At 41.2% G+C, this 16,927-nt stretch overlaps 1 protein-coding gene across 1 annotated transcript in view; it reads right to left on the bottom strand.

Annotated features, from left to right (window-relative positions):
• LOC124794720 overlaps positions 1-14,286 on the bottom strand; it is a 245,392-nt gene extending 231,106 nt beyond the window's left edge. Inside the window, exon 1 of the mRNA XM_047258311.1 lies at positions 14,131-14,286. The gene's annotated coding sequence lies outside the window, so the exon portion shown is untranslated. The remainder of the gene's footprint in view (positions 1-14,130) is intronic.
• Positions 14,287-16,927: the final 2,641 nt, after the last annotated feature.

Genomic DNA, 16,927 nt, shown 5'->3' with positions numbered 1-16,927 from the left:
ACAGCAACAAATGAAACATAACACTTAAAATGATTTCATAGATGTTACCAATGTACTTTCCTTTCGGTGTGAGCATAGGAAGCAAAAACTATGATTTTATTACCTAACAACTATTACAGAACCGCTGCCAAACCTCATAGCTGGAATAAGACAGTCCGTATTGTACACTTCTCTCAGTGGTTCACCATTCCTAAACAAACTGCATTATAGAATAGTGTAAAACAGTATTGTTGGTCTAAACTACGTGTTTCAAGGTGAATAGTATCGTTTATGTGTAAATCTAAGATTTTTAAGTGCCGCACATTTCTTTTTTCTATCTGAATGACTGTGAATGATTTATCATGCAACAAAAACATTAAATAAACATTTCTACCCATGAATGTGTTGCACATCTTCTCACTGTCATCACCTTTTGTTTCATCTTTTCCTTTTTCTGTATCTTTATCTCATTTATGACAGATTTTGTTAACTGTCCTTGAGATTCACCACTGAATGTTTGGAATTTCGTTTCAAAGAGTTTCTCATAAAAGGCTTATATTCAAAAGTTTGTCCGGTACTTTCGCTGTTGAAAAATTGTAAAAATAAAAACAGTTAGGTCCCAATGCACCACAAGTGCACTTCTGTGCAGAAGAGTTATGTCTGAAAATTTGTGTTACCCAAGTGAAAATAATAACACTGCATTGAAATACTTTCATGTTTTGTTTTATATTTCAATTAGCAACTTATCTCCCTGACCCCAAGTTGCTTTCCAGTGGTGCATCTCTCATCACCAGTCCATACTAGCAGAAGCAGTTTGAGGCTCAGTATATCATTGAATACTCTGTTTGGCACTTGTAAGGCTGAAAGCTCATCTGCAGTCTCTTCATTAACCGCCTCCTCTTATCACAGATTTTCAGATAGAGAGAAAAGGTATTTGGGAATAGTCTTATCTTTCTAGTGACTTACTTCTGTTGGAAAACAGAGTTTACACACAACCTTTTTATACAACTGAACTAGCAAAACTACTATAATGCGTTTGGAAGAAATACTTTGACACTTGATGTATAGTGAATAACAAACCAAAATAAATAATTAATAGATACACAGAGTCAGGTATGCCACAGAAAATTAATAAAACATTAATAAAAGATGCAAGTAAATCAATAACAAAAGAAAGAAAAAAGTATCTCCAAATGTATTATTTACATGAATAAAATTTAAAAATTTCCAACCAGGCAGACTACTACCAGGCAAGTCCCCATTCCGTCTGCCCAACAATGCCACAAAACGCAACAACAGTGTGTTTGGCAGAATTATATCAGATCTACAGTGCACCTTCCAAATGAATGGCAACAAAGTGCCCAGACACACTTGGGAGTGTTTAATTTCTACTAAATGTGGTAACGGAATACAGAAATTAGTAAAATTAGTAACTAATATAACTGACATCAAAAACACACATCAACATAATCTGCTTAAATCACCACACACTGCTGTTCACTGCTAGGTGGGAAACTGATTCAGTCATCCACTATGGCAAGAAAAGCATTCTTCCAGGGAACAACATTTCCTGCTTCACAACTGCTGCTCATTCATCCATTTACTGAAAGACCATGCTTTAATTTCAAAGCTCAATAATCTCATTATCAAATGATGTCTAGAGAAAGATACTGGAAAACCTGCTCCTGATGAGAGCAGATACTTTCAGTCCCTGCTGTGGTCTTCAATGGAAGAGAAGTATGATGCAGCTCTCCAGGTTGTTCAACCCTTTGCAAGCACACTATGTGATCAACAGTATCCGGACACCTGGCTGAAAATGACTTACATGTTCGTGGTTCCCTCCATCGGTAATGCTGGAATTCAATATGGTGTTGGCCCATCCTTAGCCTTGATGACAACTTCCACTCTTGCAGCAATATGTTCAACCAGGTGCTGGAAGGTACCTTGCAGTATGGCAGCCCATTCTTCATGGAGTGCTGCACTGAGGTGAGGTATCGATGTCGGTCGGTGAGGCCCGGCACAAAGTCAGCATTCGAAAATGGTGTTCTATAGGATTCACCTGAGGACTCGGTGCAGGCCAGTCCATTACAGGGATGTTATTGTCATGTAACCAGTCCGCCATACGTTGTGATTTTATGAACAGGTGCTTGATCGTGTTGAAAGACGCAATCGCCATCCCCGAACTGCTCTTCCACAGTGGGAAGCACAACAGTGCCTAAAACATCAATGTAGGGTTCTGCTGTGATAGTGCCACACAAAACAACAAGAGTTGCAAGCCCCCTTCATGAAAAACACGACCACACCATACATAACACCACTGCCTCTGAATTTTACTGTTGGCACTACACACACTGGCAGATGATGTTCACCTGGCATTCGCTAGACCCACACCCTGCCATGGGATCACCACATTGTGTACTGTGATTTGTCACCCCACACAATGTTTTTCCACTGTTCAATCGTCCAATGTTTATGCTCCTTACACCAAGAGAGGTGCCGTTTGACATTTACCGACGTGACTTAGGGCTTATGAGCAGCTGCTCAACCATGAAATCCAAACTTTCTCATCTCCCGCTTAACTGTCATAGTACCTGTATTGGATCCTAATGCAATTTGGAATTCCAGTGTGATGGGCTGGATAGATGTCTGCCTATTACACATTACGACCCTCTTCAACTGTCGGTGGTCTATCAGTCAACACATGAGGCCGGCCAGTACGCTTTTGTGCTGTACATGTCCCTTCACATTTCCACTTCACATCAGAAACAATACATCTAGGGATGTTTAGGAATCTGGAAATCTCGCATGACACAAGTCTCGTATGAGACAAATGACACCCAATCACATGACCACGTTCAAAATCCGTGAGTTCCGCAGAGTGGTCCATTCTGCTCTCTCACGATGTCTAATGATTACTGAGGTCACTGATATGGAGTACCTGGCAGTAGGTAGCAGCACAATGCACCTAATATGAAAAATGTATGTTTTTGGGGGTGTCTGGATACTTTTGATCACATAGTTTATCTTCATCCTTGTGTAACTGCTGCAACCTACATCTGTTTTAACATGCTGACAGTATTCAAGCCAACAACTTCTATTCTCCACATTTCCCTCCATTACCAAACACAATTCTTTGATGTTTCAGTATGCATCCTATCATCTAATCTCTTCTTTTAATCAGGTTGTGCAATAATTCTTTTCCCAATTCAGTTCAATATCTTCTCATTGTATAATGTACCGGGTGATCAAAACGTCAGTATAAATTTGAAAACTGAATAAATCATGGAATAATGTAGATAGAGAGGTACAAATTGACACACATGCTTGGAATGACACGGGGTTTTACTAGAACCAAAAAAACATACAAAAGTTCAAAAAATGTCCAACAGATGGCACTTCATCTGATCAGAATAGCAATAATTAGCATAACAAAGTAAGACAAAACAAAGTTGATGTTCTTTACAGGAAATGCTCAATATGTCCACCATCATTCCTCAACAATAGCTGTAGTCGAGGAATAATGTTGTGAACAGCACTGTAAAGCATGTTCGGAGTTATGGTGAGGCACTGGCGTCGGATGTTGTCTTTCAGCATCCCTAGAGATGTCAGTTGATCACGATACACTTGCGACTTCAGGTAGTCCCAAAGACAATAATCGCACGGACAGAGGTCTGGGGACCTGGGAGGCCAAGCATGACGAAAGTGGCGGCTGAGCACAGGATCAACACCAACCGTCGCGTGCAATAATACAGCTTCACTAAAAGCGCCTTTTCAGGTAACGTCAACATGCTGCGACTGCTCGCGCATCTGATTCTCTCTCTCATTACAGCTCCTTTTATACACGATTGTCATGCGCAGTCACTGACATTTTGCTGTCCAGCGCCATCTGTCAGACAGTTTGTGAACTTTTTTTTTTCTCTCTCTCTTTTCTCCTAATAAAACCTCATGTCATTCCAAGCATGTGTGTCAATTTTTACCTCTCTATCTACATTATTCTGCGGTTTATTAAGTTTTCAAATTTATACTGACTTTTTGATCATCCGGTATATTTATCTAAACTTTAGCTTTCTTTCAAAAGCTTCTATTCTCTTTTGTAAAACTGTTTATCATCCACGTTTCATTTTCGTGCAACACTATGTTCCAAACAAATACCTTCAGAATATACTTGTTAATATTTGAATTCAAAGCAAACAAACTTCTCTTTTAAAGAAGTGATGTTACTGCTATTCCAGTCTGAATTTATATCCACTCTACTTTGGCCATCATCAGTTATTTTGCTGCCCGAATAGTAAAACCCATCAATAATTTTTAGTTGTTATTTCCTAATCTAATCCCCTCAGCATCACCTGATTTAATTAAAGTGCATTTCATTACCCTTACTTTAGATTTGTTGATGTTACACTTATAATACCCACTATCCATTCACTCAACTCCTCTTCCAAGTCCTCTGCCATGTCTGAATGAGTTACAAAGTCACTGTCAGACGTCAAAGTTGTTACATTTTTATCCCTGAATTTTAATTTTTTTCCAAATTACTACTTATTTTGCTTTACAGAGTGCTTAATCTAAAAATGAGTATCTTTGGGGATAGACAATCCTCTTTCACTACCTTCTCAGCTACCATTTCCCTTCCACGATGTTCAACTACATGGCTATTCAAAAAGAAGGGCCAGTTTTCAAACTTCTATTGTTTCCAAACTACAAAAGACAGAAACACAATTGCAATGTTCCTGGAAAGAGAAAAGCTGAAATAATTACGCATTCAATGTGACCACCATGTGTTACATGACAAATATCAAAACGGAAGCTCATTTCCTGCCACACATGAAGCAGCTGGCCTCTCATTCTCAAATTTGCAGCTTCAAAAATGTGATGTTGCAGACTTTCAAGAGTGTCAGGCATAGGGAGAACAAAAATGTGTGATTCAAGTGTATTTCATTACCCTTGTTTTAGATTTGTTGATGTTCATCTTATAATATCCACTACCCATCCACTCAACTGCTCTTCCAAGTCCTCTGCCATCTTTGAGAGAATTACAAAATCATTGGCAAACTTCAAAGTTGCTATATTCTTATCCCTGAACTTTAATTTACTTTTCAAATTACTCCTTATTTTGCTTTATTGTGCTTAATCTATAACTGAGTAACCACACAGATAAAAGTCACAAGGCGTGAGGTCTGGGATATTGGATTGGAAGAGGAGGAATAGAAGATGATTTTCTTTGCTGGTGGCCTCCCAGATCTCCAGACCTCATCTTGTGTCTTATATGTGGGGTTATATAAATGTCTGCATTTTTATCACCCTATGCCTGGCACTCTTGAAAGTCTGCAACATCGTGTTGTTGAAGCTGTGAATCCGATAACTAGAGAACAGCTGCTTCATGTATGGCAGGAAATGAGCCACCATTTTGATATTTGTCGTGTCATACATGGTGCTTACATTGAACACATAAAAATTTGAACTTCTCTTTCCAGGAACGTTAGAACTGTGTTTCTATCTTTTGTAGTTTGGAAACAATAAAAGTTTGAAATTTGTTCCTTCTTTTTGAATAGGCCTGTATTATAACTACAGTTTGATTCTGTTCCCTGTAGTTTATCATTGCTACCTTCAGAATTTCAAAGAGGTAGTTGGTTGGTTTAAAACAGGGGGGAAGGGACCAAACTGCTAGGTCATCGGTCTCTTGTTCTGAATAAAACAATGCCACAAGGGTAGGAATAAAACAAGTGAGACTGACAACACAAAACGGAGAGAAAGGAAAAACCACAAGAACGACAGAAGGACAACAAACACTTAAATGGGCAAAAGGGGAGAAGAAAACCACAGAAACGCAAGAAACAGGTAGAAGAGATTAAAATGACAAAACAGATTACCATACTGGCTGACCTTGAAAATAAAAAGGAGAAGCCAGCCACTCTGCAACACATTAAAACGTCCACCCTAAAATCACTAAGGTGGAAGACACAGAGGGACAAAGGACATGCGCTAAAACTTAGATCAAATTATAAAACCCACCCACATGAATAAAATGTAAAACTAAATCAGCAAATGAGGTGTTGTCAGATAAAATTGTGGCAATTAGTGCGGTAAACCAAGATTTTGTCGCAGGGCAGTCAAAGTGGGACAGTGCACCAGAATATGGGCCACTGTCAACCAGGCACCGCACTGACACTGAGGCGGGTCTTCACGGTGCAGGAGGTAGCTGTGGGTTGTTCAAGAGTGGCTAATGCGGAGCTGGCAGAGAACCACAGAGTCCCTGCAAGAGGTCCTCATGGAGGACTGTCATACACTCGTAGTCTCATTAATGGCACACGGTTTGTTGTGCGATTCCGTCTCCCAAAGCTGAAGAACCTAGCGCCTAGCGGCGTAAAAACGAATGCAGGTCAGTTATTGGTAAGCTAATCTCCACGAGCAGTTTTCGTGTAGCCTGTTTCGCCAGCCTGTCAGCAAGTTCGTTGCCTGGGATTCCGATGGGTCCTGGGGTCCACACAAACACCACTGAATGACCAGACTATTCCAGGGCATAGATGGACTTCTGGATGGTCAGTAGCAAAGGATGATGAGGGTAGCACTGGTCGATAGCTTGTAGGGTGCTCAAGTAGTCAGTACACAGAAGAAACGGTCCCTAGGGCATGAACTGATCTGCTCAAGAGCATGAGATATAGCCACCAGCTCTGCAGTGAAAACACTACAAGCCATCGAGCAATTCAATATGTCCTCCATGGACATACGCGAAGCCGACATGACCATCAGCCATCGAGCCATCAGTTGAACCACTTCATGGCCTCGGTACATGTCAAGAATCAAGAGGAAGTGACAGCGGAGAGCCACGGGGTGAACTGAGTCCTTTGGGCCACATGAAAGGTCCAGGTGAAGCCTCGGCCTAGGTGTACACCATGGAGGTATACGCAAATGGACCTCAAGTTTAGGTGGTAAAGGCAAAGACTCCAGTTCCGATAGAAGGGATCGGAAGCGAACTGCAATTGTAAGCCCTCACCTGAGCCGCCGATGCGGGAGATGAACCGCCATGGGTGAGAAATGGAGACAGTAATTCAGATGTGCAGGACTACAAACCTGTGCGATCTAACTGGTGAGCAGTTGCGCACGCCTGACCTGCAACGAAGGGACTCCAGCCTCCGCCAAGATGCTGGTCACCCCGGACTCATCCTAAAAGCTCCCGTCGTTGGTTGAACGCCACAGTGGTGCACTGGGTCAAGTAAACACAATGCTGAGGGCACCGCCGAACCATAAACCACACTCCCATAGTCAAGGCAGGATTGAACAAGGGCTCTGTAGAGCTGCAGCAGTGTAGAGCAATCTGTACCCCAGTTAGTGTCGCTCAGACAGCGAAGGTCATTGAGGTGCTGCCAGCACTCCCGCTTCAGCTGAAGAAGATGAGGAAGCCACATCAATCAGGAATCGAAAACCAGTCCTAAGAATCAATATGTCTCCACTACTGTGAGTGGATCGTCATTAAAGTAAAGTTCTGATTCCGCATGAATGGTACGACACCAACAGAAGTGCACGACACATGACCTCGCGGATGAAAACTGGAATCTGTGGGCTAGAGCCCATGACTGTGCCTTGTGGATGACTCCCTGTAGGTACCGCTCAGAAACACCAGTACTGGTGGAGCAGCACGAAATACAGAAGTCGTCTGCATACAGAAAGGGTGAGACGGGTGGCCCTGCAGCTGCTGCTAGACCACTAATGGCCACAAAAAAATAGAGATACACTCAATACACAGCCCTGTGGGATCCCATTCTCCTGTATGTGGGGGAAACTATGGGAGGCACCAACTTGGACACGGAAAGTACGAAGTGACAGGAAATTGTGGATAAAAATCGGGAGCGGGCGTCAGAGAACCTATTCGTATAATGTGGCAACGATATGATGACACCAGGTGTGTAATGTGGCAAGGATATGATAACATCAGGTGGTGTCATACGCTTTTCGAAAATCAAAAAAGACGGCAACAAGGTGTTGGTGTCTGGAAAAGGCTGTTCGGATGTCAGACTCAAGGGTCACAAGATTATCAGTTGTAGAGCAACCCAGGCGTAATTCTGTCCTGGAATGGAGCCAGTAGGCCACGTCACTCCAGGACCAAACCCAACCGCTGACACACCATAAGTTCCAGCACCTTACAAAGAACGTTGGTGAGGCTGATGGGCCGATAGCTATCCACATGAAGTGGGCTTTTGTCAGGTTTGAGCACTGGTACGATGGTGCTCTCCTGCCAGTGTGATTGGAAAGACGCCATAGCATCACATTCGGTTGAAGATCACGAGGAGATGTCACTTGTAGTCACATGGGAGATGTTTAATCATTTGACTGTGGATCCGGTCTGGCCCAGGAGCTGTGTTGGGACAATGTGCAAGGGCACTGAGGAGCTCCCACTCTGTAAATGGGGTGTTATAGGGTTCACTGTGGCATGTAGTGAACGAGGGGACTTTCCCTTCCATCCACCATTTGAGAGTGTGAAAGGCTGGGGGGTAATTCTCTGATGCAGAGGTTCGAGCACAGTGCTCAGCAATTGCGCTTGCGTCGGTAGATAACACGCCATTTATGTTAAAACCGGGAACACCTGTTGGGACCTGGTACCCTAAAACTCGTTTGAAGTTTGCCCAGACTTTGGAAGGTGACGTATGGCACCCAATGGTAGAGACATATCTCTCCCAACACTACTGTTTCTGTCTTTTGATAATCTGGTAAACGCGGGCACGGAGCCGTTTAAAGGCTATGAGATGTTCCAGGGTGCTTATGCCGCTGTAGAGCTCGTCAATGGTCCTTAATTGCCTCAGCGACTTCCGGCGACCACCAAGGGACTGTCCTTCGGTGGGGGCACCCTAAAGAACATGAGGTCATGTTTTCCGCCACAGAAACGATCGTTGTAGTTACCTGCTCAACCACCACATCAACGTTACCATGTGGTGGAGATTCAACGGTGACAGCAGAGGTGAAAGCAACCCAGTCTGCCTTGTTTAAAACCCATCTGGGCAGGCGTACATGGGCCTGACGCCGGGGCAGTGACAGGAAGATGGGAAAGTGGTCACTACCTCACAGGTCATCATGTGCTCTCCAGTGGATAGATGGGAGAAGGCCAGGACTGCAAACTGAGAAATCAATGGCCGAATTTGTGCCATGGGCCACACTGAAATTTGTGGGGGCACCTGTATTTAAGAGGCAGAGGTCGAACTGAGAAAGTACGGTTCCAACATCTCTGCCTCGCCCAGTAAGCTCGGTGCTACCCCACAAGGGGTTATGAGCATTAAAATCTCCCAAAAGTAGGAAAGGTTTAGGGAGTTGATGAATCAGTGCAGCCAATGCATTCTGGGGTACTGCACCATCTAAAGGAAGATATACGTTCCAGACAGTTATTTCCTGTGTCCTCCTTATCCTGACAGCCACAGCTTCAAGAAGGGTTTGAAAGGCCACATGTTCACTACATACTGAGTTCAGAACAGACGCAAACTCCACCTGACACTCTATTATGGTCGCTATGTTTCTCGTAATATCCCTTATAGCTGCGAAGGGCAGGAGTCTGCATTTCAGGGAACCAGGTTTCCTGGAGGGCAATGCAGAAAGCAGGTGTAAAGCATAACAGTAGCCGTAGCTCAGCCAGGTGGTGGAAAAAACCACCGCAATTCCACTGGAGGATGATGTTATCGTGAGGCTGGGAAGGCATTAAGTGCTCAAAGAGGCAGGTTATCCCTCAGGGTCACCTGCTGCCACCAACTGAGTATTTGTAGCCATTTCTATGGTGGATGAGGCATCAGTGAGATCTAGGTCTGCAGGGGACGCTAAGATTTCCACCGCATCCTCAGATGCAGAATTGATAGGGAGTGGTGGTGTTAGAGTCACCAGAGGGTCCTGTTTCAGCAGACTTCTTAGTTTGCCTGCTCTTTCCCTTCTCTTTAGGGGCATGCTGGGACGATTTCTCCGAAGCAGCTTCTGGCACAGAGGAAGACTGTGAAGCTCTTCGTCCAGCAGCTCTTGGCTCCTTGAGCCACTGGCGAGTGTCCACCATGGCATTAGTGGAGATCTCGGAAGAGAGGGGCCCAAGGGACCACACGAGAGGAGCCAGAGGAGGCTGTTACTTCTCCAGCTTGAAGTAGAAAGAGTTGTCAAGCAGAAATGATTTACTTTTTTAAAAAAAATGCCTTATATGGCAGAACTCAGTCGCTAGGGAGGTGATCAAACTTTTTTTATTTCTTTTAATTTTTTGATCGTGTTGTGTATTAAGAATAAATGAAGTGAGAGGCTGCTGTTAGTATACCAAATCTTTTCAACTCATACTTACATGAAGATCAAGGACGAACAACAGATATTGTTCTTACAGCAAGTTTCTGTCGAATGAATACTTTGTGTCAATGTCTGGGATTGTCCCAGAAAATTATTCCATATGAAATTAATGGCTGGAAGTGTGCAAAGTACACTAATTTCCCTTAAATTATCGCAACACAACAAAACAAGGGTCATTTGCACACTGGCACCCAAGTGAAAAGAAAATGGGGTCATCTCCCAGAAATGTAGCTTCACAAATAAATCAGTATATAAGATATGCCTACACTTGGTTTTTATGCTGGAGGGCAAGTTCACATTATTTTGTTCAACTCCTGTTACACTTCTCTACATAAAATATGATGCACACTTTGTACAGCATTTCAGTGAGGAAGGTTAACTGCACACTCTAGATACTTAAGATTTTATTGACACTATCCTGTCCAACTATGACATTGATTGTAGTGGCACAGTTTTGGGACCCTGCAGATATGCAGATTGAAAGCAGTGGACTCACATTTGGGAGGAGCAAGGTTTGAACCTCCATCCAGTTATCCTGACTTGGATCTTCCATAGTTGCTAAGGAGAATACTTGGATGATTCCACTGCAAAGGCTATGACCATCTTCTTTGCATAAGCCAATCCACGTCTGTACATGTTTTAGATATAAATATCGGCAATGTATCTGACATGTCCAATACTGTTGTGTTAAACGGTCAAAGAATGAATATTTGTATTGCTAGCCCAACATAAATATGAATTATCAGTTACAGTGGCAAATCAAAACATTTTACTTTTTGAAAATGAGAAATGTGATTCCTGCAGTTGCTACACCATGCCACTCCATGTGTTCATTGCATGAATTATCATTAAGTATCTGGTTAAATCCAGAAGACTATAAAACGAAACAGGCCTTTTCGTAGCATTTAGGCATCTTATATAGAAGCTCAATACATTCATCTGTAATCTGAATGACTGTTGATGATGCAATAACTTCAGCTGACATTTATTTTTGTGCTATGGAGGAGAGAAACATTTACAATTTTTTCTGCTTGATTATGAATTACCTCTGCATGCAATCTGTCACAAGTTTTTGATGAATTAATTCACTTGAAGTACACATTTCAATCAAATTCATCAGTCTTAAATTATCATAAAATTCAGCACAGGAAAAGTGTCTATGTTAGCCTTGTGTATCACATAGTAGAGCACTAATGCAAGTGAACAATCAAGGCTACCCTGGAGCTAAATTGAAGAGTATGTGAATATTCGTTCTAGCCCAGTTGGTAATTTCAGCTTAAAAAGCTGGGGTCCTTTTAGCTATGTAACATATAAACTGCTGAGCAGATGGCACGAAGTATTCCATTGTGCGACAAATTCCCAGGAAGTTTTAAAATGGAACACACTCCTAACCAAAAGAATTGAAAAATTCCAACTGACATGCACAATGAGGCCCAGAAAGAGTCCATGAAGACAAAAAATAATACCTCTGTTGAGAAAAATAATACCTCTGTTGAGATTACAATCTCCACTGTCACGAGAAACTAATAAAATGTGACTAGACAGTAGGCTTTGCTGTATGCTATCATTTATAATTTACACCAAGTGATTTAACATTGCTTCTCTACATTGTAATGTAGAGGTTACAAAGGAGGCAATTCTCATAGACAGATGAATATTTCAAGACTTACACAAACCTGTTTGATAGGGGACATTGGAAACTCTTTTGTGTTGCTTCAAAGGCTGTGTAAGTCCACAGACTGTCATGGAAAGTACTTGGAAAAAAACTGATAATTAAAGCTGTACTGCAGAATCTTCCTAGAGCGCTTACCAGGAAAAAATAACTAGTGTCAAATCGATGCATGTTGCAAATGACTATGGTAACCCAATTCATGTTGCTGGGCAAAAAAAACTGCACAACAATAAGGAAGTTACGGGAGTCAATGAAACTGATACCACAAACAACATTTGGTAGCATGAGTAAGTGATTCAATTTGCAGACTAACAGAAATGAATCACTTGTAGGAAATACGTCCACACAATTACAGTGGTCCACTTTTTAATCTATATTTCCAACTTCATTATACCCAAACATTTATCTTTCACAGTGCACATTATGGTTTAAAATCCACAAGCTTTCCGTTCAGCACATCTCTGTGTGATTTTCTAAATTTTTTTCTTCTTTTTACCAATTAGTGGATATTAACTTAAGGGATTATCAGAACACTATCCAAATATATATTTGAAAATTTTGTAATTCTTGTTAGGTAGCCTAAATTACTTTGTGTGCGTGTGCATGTGTGTGTGTGTTTTGGGTATTGCACAATGGCAAATGCTATTCCTACATACTTAATATTACTTTGTCTTTGCTAAAAGTATTATGCCGTTGTAGTACTGTATGTTTCATTGTGAGAGTTCCTTGGTTCATTCAACTAAGGAAAGTGTACAGAAAAACATACATATTAAATGTACCTCCTAGAACCTGCACTGGTCATGGAGAGTGGGTTCTGGTCTGGGCTTGGACGACTTAAGTTCTAAGGTCCACTTATTTTAAATTGTGACAAGCCTGGGCCATACATTACAGTTTGTCAATATCGATTGGAGATTAGTTTACAGAGAATTATTCTTAATTTTTACTTGGCAAATAACATGTGTTTACTTGATTTATGTTCCAAGTTAGTTTCATATATAACTTTCATGACAAATGGTGATGCTGTGGAATGTAACACCAAACATCTGATTGGAAGAACAGTGGAGTTTGTATGTATCAATCTGCTGAAATTTGCAACATGTAAAGGCATTTGCAGCCATGTTACAGAACACAAACAATTGTTAATTACTGAGAGAAATTATTAAGCACATGAAATGAGCATTATGTGTGGCTACAACATAAACCTCAGTGTTAGGAAGCATGATAACTAAACACATAAATGTACATATGAAACTAGTGCTTTACACACTGTGTTCATTCTAGTTGGAAATACCTGGGCATTAGCTTACTTTTCTATGGGACAACAAAAGCAACTGGGCACTGGCTTGCTGAATAAATCATCTGGCTTAAATATCACAGAAAACTCTTAACCGAACTCCAGAATATGGAAATCCATTCTGACTGCTAGTGCACGACAGAAATAACTTAATTGAGGATATCCATGAAACACTATTTTCATTCTGTTGAGAAATACCTAACGGCCTACTTATATGAGCTTTTTCATAATTCTAACTTTTAAATTATCACTAGTTATCTGCTGCTCTGTTTAAATTCACTGTTTCGATTAATGCTAGAACAGGAAAGGAAGGAAAATTAGGTTTAACGGCACGTCGACACATAGGTGATTAGAGACGGAGCACAAGCTCGGATTGTGTCAAGGATGGAGAAGGAAATCAGCCGTGCCTTTTCAAAAAATTCATCCCGACAACTGCGTGGAGCAATTTTGGAACTCCCGAAAAATCAAAATCTGGATGGCCAGACCGGAGTTTGAATCGTCGTCCTCCGGAAGTACTGTACTTCTGCGTACTTGCATATTATACTAGTAGCAGAAGAAAATGTAAATAAAAATGTATCAATTTAACATTTACTTGTTTGCTACCGAAATTGTGATTTTTAAAGTGAACATCACCATACTATTGCACGTTCAACATATTACATATTCAAAACACGAAAATAAATGTAAGACGAAAAAATGGTTGAAATAGACGGAAAGCAGAACTGGACACGGCTAAAAAACATTTTTAATTACATAATACATATTGCTATGGGACGAAACGGTACTGAGGAATGACATTTATTAAACAACATATTAACGATCTCACGCCGAGAGTATTACCATGCAGTGAACCAGACTGAGAATTTTAACCAGAGATAGGGCTTACCGACAATTACGTCAAACTTCTGAGATCATACCGCCCTCCACAACTGCCACACTGCCATTCGGATATTGAGAACGATTTGTTATCAAACAATAACACAGGTGTTTATAAACAAGACACAATCTTTCGTTGCTAAGGTGCATATCTTTGGCTCCCCCACTTCAGTATAGTCACAGTCTGACATAACAGTCGCGACTAGTGGTGGGCAGGAAATCGCGTATCTGTTAGAAATCACAGTGACTGAGAAGTCACAGATATCACAGTAGCAACTTTACAGAATCTAACTGCGATTTTAGTCACAGTTAGCAGTCGCAAGTAGTGTTTCACATTCAAAGACGTGAGCCATCTATTGGTCCAATTTAGCACTGCTTTCTGCGATTTCAGTGACAAGTCGCAACTAAGAGTCGCAAGTAGCAACTAGAAAGCGCGGTTAACAGTGCCATCTGTTGGCCAAAGTTTGTACTACGTCCATCTCTGCGATACGGTATCGAGTCTAACTGCGATTTCCGTGACAAGTCGCAACTAACAGTCGCAAGTAGTAACTAGAAAGCGCGGTTAACAGTGCCATCTGTGGGTCAAAGTTCGTACTACGCCCATCTCTGCGATACACTATTGAGTCCAACTGCGATTTCCGTGACAAGTCGCAACTAAGAGTCGCAAGTAGCAACTAAAAAGCGCAGTTAACATACTTTTCCTAGTGCCATCTGTTGACCCACGTACGTACTTCGTTATGAGAGCCTTGTGCCTCACGAGATCGATGTGCCGTGTGTGCATATGAAGGGCTTATTTCAATAGTGGTACAAGTCCATTTTTGTTCATTTTGAGATACAGAGTCGTAAAGTTAAATGAGCGCTGAAAAATCTGCAGTTGAGATACCAGAAATATTCAAGCATATGGCTTCTTGCTAGAGATGAACCTTTATTTATGTTTGTTTGGATCATTAATTTCAGAAGCATTATAGACAGAAAAGTGAAGGTAATGGACTTGTACCACTATTGAAATAAGCCCTTCGTATTATATGACGACATGCACATTCAGCATCAGTTATGGTTGGTCAAACACAGCTGTGACTCTGAATGTATTATATTAATAAGAAGCAACATTGCCTTTTCCAAATCAAATGGCTCTGAGCACTATGTGACTTAACTGCAGAGGTCATCAGTCGCCTAGAACTTAGAACTAATTAAACCTAACTAACCTAAGGACATCACACACATCCATGCCCGAGGCAGGATTGGAACCTGCGACCGTAGCGGTCACGCGGTTCCAGACTGAAGCGCCTTTAACCGCACGGCCACACCGGCCGGCATTGCCTTTTTCTCCTGAAAATATCAAGTAACGTAACAAATGTGTTTGATTCTGCTTCCAATATGACAGTTTTGGTTAATACTCCACATGCCTACAGGACTTTGCAATGTTAACACAGCAGAACTCAGACATCTGTATAAGTGTAGAGAATGAAAACAGTCATATGAATGCCTCACTTTTGTTCCGACACAGTTCAAGACTCGGGAGAAAAGTTTTACACCTGGTGTTCTACATGGCAACTTCACACACAAGAACTTTTTGCCGACACTACTACCACCTACATAAGTAAGCTTTTCCTGTGTTACTTTCAAGTAAAGCATTTAAGCTATTCCTGATTTAACTGGAAGATCTGTACTTCCCACTTTCATATCAACAGCCTCAAAATGCATATTGTAGACTTCGGGATATGTTACAGGTCAGTGTCACACCAAGATTGTGGAGAAAGTGGAGGGGGGGGGGGGGGGGGGGGAGGCATGTCACTCTCCAACAAGTGTTTACCAATAAGTAAGTGGCGGAAAATTATGGGTATAGGACGGTTTAAACATGTGGAAAATGAGATTTTTATTATTCACTCACTGTATTTGACATTTATTATTCCTTTAAAATCGCACAACTTCAATAAAACATAGTTTAATCATTCACACACTTATTTCACAATTATTTCACTTTTAAACTGCAAATCCTCTAAGAGCTGTCTTGAATCATCACGAGTCTCTCTCAACAGCCTTGATGTGGATAGATACGTGCAGCAACCAGTAATCAGAGTCAGAACTGTGTCTGCAAAAACACAAGGATTATTAAACAATTTTTGCTGTCATTAATTACTAGCAATATAATTGACAGAGTAGATTGCTAATATTAGCTATAATGAATATCACATTTGCAAGAACGATCTCACTGAAGTAATTAAGTCCATCGAAACGCTTAGAAACTAACCTCTCGTCTGACGAAAACGGTCTAAAGACGCAGTGGCAATTTCTTCAGATCTGTTGACAATGATATTTTGAGTTATCACTTTACTGAGTGACTGAAATGTAGTTCAGGTACCTGTGAACATAACAATATGTTAGAATTCATTTTCTAAATACGAACTATTACGGTACTGGGGACTAGTGCAGCAGGGGATACAACCCGTCGGCTTTGAACAATGACGTCACAAGTCGCCAGAGAGCATGTATTACAGAGATGAAAGAGCTGAGGAGAATGTTGAGAAACAAAGGAATGCGAGAGAGATAAACATTGATCTTGTCAAAAGCATAAGTGTTTTTTGACTTTTTAAAAAAATAAATCTCACGAGATAGAATAAACTGATCCTACTTTATTAAGCAATATCTTGTCAAAAGCCGAGAAGCGATTGTTCTTAATGTTCTAGCTCCCTTCAGTACGTAATAAGTGTTTTTTGACTTAAAAAAAAATCTCACGAGATAGAATAAACTGATCCTACTTTATTAAGCAGCTCCCTTCAGTACCTAATAAGTGTTTTTTGGCTTTT

Source organism: Schistocerca piceifrons, chromosome 1 (assembly GCF_021461385.2).
Source record: "Schistocerca piceifrons isolate TAMUIC-IGC-003096 chromosome 1, iqSchPice1.1, whole genome shotgun sequence".
NCBI classification, from domain to species: domain Eukaryota; kingdom Metazoa; phylum Arthropoda; class Insecta; order Orthoptera; family Acrididae; genus Schistocerca; species Schistocerca piceifrons.
The sequence above is the reverse complement of the archived record's forward strand: the minus strand, read 5'-3'. Positions and strand labels throughout refer to the sequence as shown.